We start from the raw sequence: 2,783 nt of genomic DNA on the forward strand, positions 1-2,783 counted from the left end.
AATCCCTAGGAAAGGAATCTAACTGCTACCAAGATGAGCTGCTTTCTATTAATGTGAATATCATCTATATCATCATCAAGAAAAAGTCTAAAAAGACATTTAAAACACATATATAAGAATGTTTTTGTGAAGCAACAGAGAATTAAATAGTGGTCTTTGTTAGAGCGGTCACACGTCAGGCTTCGGCCCAGGTCATGATCTCAGGGTTTGTGAGTTCAAGCCCCGTGTTGGGCTCTGTGCTGAGAGCTCGGAGCCCGGGGCCTGCTTCAGATTCTGTCTTCTTCCTCTCTCTGCCCGCCCCTCTCTCATTCATGCTCTGTCTCTCAAACATAGACAAACGTTAACAAATTTAAAGTTAGAGCAGGAACAGGGCACTATTAGTGTTAGTGTTTTTGGTTTTGTCACCACAGTGTAAGAAAAATTTGCCTTCACCTCACAAATGTCAAGGAAGAGTATGAGAAAGGACTTGATAGAGTAAGGAGTTGTGCAGAGTGTGCTGTTGAGGAATGGGAAGAAGTAGAGGGATGAAACGAAGGCCCAGGCATTGCAGGCCGGGCGAAGAATGTGGAGGGGAGCCATGGCCTGGAACATTCGAGTGTGTGTGTGAGGCAGGGGTAAATACTATTCGATGCCTGTCCAGGGAAGAAGAGGCAGTTCAGCTAAGACTGGGAGGTATAGGGAGGAGTGTAGTAACAGAGTTACCACAGGTATGGCGTTCATCTTTGCTATAACTTGGAAGATACAGTATGATGATACCTAGGCAGAATGTCCTCCACAAACCCATAACTGTGTCACTCTCTAGCCCTTATCCTTTGATGGGGTGGTGAGTGCCACGCTTTGGCATCCTGCACACCTCTCTTTCCTTCCTTCCTCTAACTCATTTTTTCTGGTTAACTTATAGATATGAGAAATATACATATCAGGTCTTCAAAGAAAGCTTATAATGATTTTCATAGAACTTGCCAATGTGACCATGGATATGGTATCTTATACTGTGAGATGTCCAAATTATGAAATTTACATCACTTGATTATTTCATGGAGTTGAGCAATTTATAAAAGTCTATTAACTTGTGGTCATATACGAGATATCTCTGAAACAACGACAGAAAAAATACAACAGAACTACCCATAAAAGTAAGTACAGGTATCCTTATTTTTTGCAGTACTTTTTTGTGACGCAGTATACTACAAGGATATCTGAATTGCGTTGTGACTGAAATGGTCTGCAGGAGCACACATCAGTCTCCGTCAGGTTTTCTGACAATGATATTATGGCCCAGGATTAAGATCAGTGCCATTTCTCCTGAATCAGTTTCTCCTTACTCTCTTCTTTCAGGTGGTGTGAGAGGTGTCACTGCTGACAGAGGCAACGGAGGAGGCCAATCACTCGGCGGTGCTGCAGTCCCAGTTCCTGGGACTCTCCACCTCAGGGGACATCCAGCTCTTTCTCTCCCTCTTTTCCTGTGTGTTCTATGTGGCGAGCCCGGTGGGAAACCTCCTCATTGCGCTAAGTGTGACCTCTGTCCCCGGTTTACAGTCCCCCACATACTTCCTGCTGGCCAACCTTTCCATCACCGACGTGATATTTTGCTGTTGCACAGCTCCCAAGATGATTTATGATGTTTTAAGATAATGCAAAACCATCTCTTTTGGGGGCTGTGTAGTTCAGATCTTCTTTATCCGTGCAGTTGGGGGCATTGAGATGGTGCTCTCATCGCCATGGCCTCTGACAGATATGTTGCCATATGTAAGCCTCTGCACTGCCTGACCATCATGACCCCCATGGAGGTGCATTTTATTTCTAGTCACTTCCTGGATCATTGGCCTTATTCATTCAGTGACTCAATGGGGTTTTGTTGTAGACTTGCCTTTCTGTGGGCCTAATGAATTAGACAGCTTTTTTTGTGACCTTCCTCGGTTCATCAAGCTTGCTTACGGAGAGACAAACACATTGGGATTCATGGCTACTGCCAACAGTGGCTTTATTTCTGTGGCCTTCTGTTTACTTCTAATCATCTCTTACGTCTTTGTTTTGGTGACTGTTCAGAAAATCTTCAGGTAGTATGTCCAAGGCCCTCTCCACTCTGTCAGCTCATGTCACTGTGGTTGTTTTGTTCTTTGGGCCATTAATCTTGTTCTATGTGTGGCCATTTCCCACATCTCATCTGGAGAAATTCCTTGCCATCTTTGATGCAGTTATCACGATCCTTTTCTGAATCCAGTCACCTATACTTTTAGGAATAGAGATATGAAGGTGGCAATGAGGAGCCTCTGCTCTCAGTTTGTAAGTTAATGTCTTTTAAACATGTGGAGGATTGAACTGTGATGTCATTCCCTGGACTCTGGTTATAGAAGAGACTTACAGGTCATGGATTTCTTATCTCACCAGGGGTCATACCTGTAGATGGTGGCAAACACAATTAGTATAAATGTTAATCAATCCCCTTTGAAAGGCAATATGTGGTTTATTGTTCATTTTTTAAAAAGTGTTTATTTATTTTGGGAGACAGTGCACATACAAGCGGGAGGAGGGGCAGAGAAAGAGGGAGACAGAGAATCCCAGGCAGGCTCTAAGCCCAGTATGGAGCCTGACATTGGGCTCAATTTCACAAACCTGCAAGATAATTACCTGAGCAGAGATCAAGAGTTGAACAGCTAACCAACTGAGCCACCAAGTCACCCCTGTATTGCTCATTTTCTATTTTTCCCATAGTAAACATACTATCTCAGTTTAAGGATAAATGTTAATTTTTCCTTCATGTTATGTTTCTTATTATACAG

At 43.2% G+C, this 2,783-nt stretch overlaps 1 pseudogene; it reads left to right on the forward strand.

The window, feature by feature from the left end:
* Window positions 1-973: 973 nt before the first annotated feature.
* Window positions 974-2,383, forward strand: LOC131517928 (olfactory receptor 4F6-like; annotated as a pseudogene).
* The last annotated feature ends 400 nt before the right edge of the window (window positions 2,384-2,783 follow it).

This window comes from Neofelis nebulosa, chromosome 7, assembly GCF_028018385.1.
Source record: "Neofelis nebulosa isolate mNeoNeb1 chromosome 7, mNeoNeb1.pri, whole genome shotgun sequence".
NCBI classification, from domain to species: domain Eukaryota; kingdom Metazoa; phylum Chordata; class Mammalia; order Carnivora; family Felidae; genus Neofelis; species Neofelis nebulosa.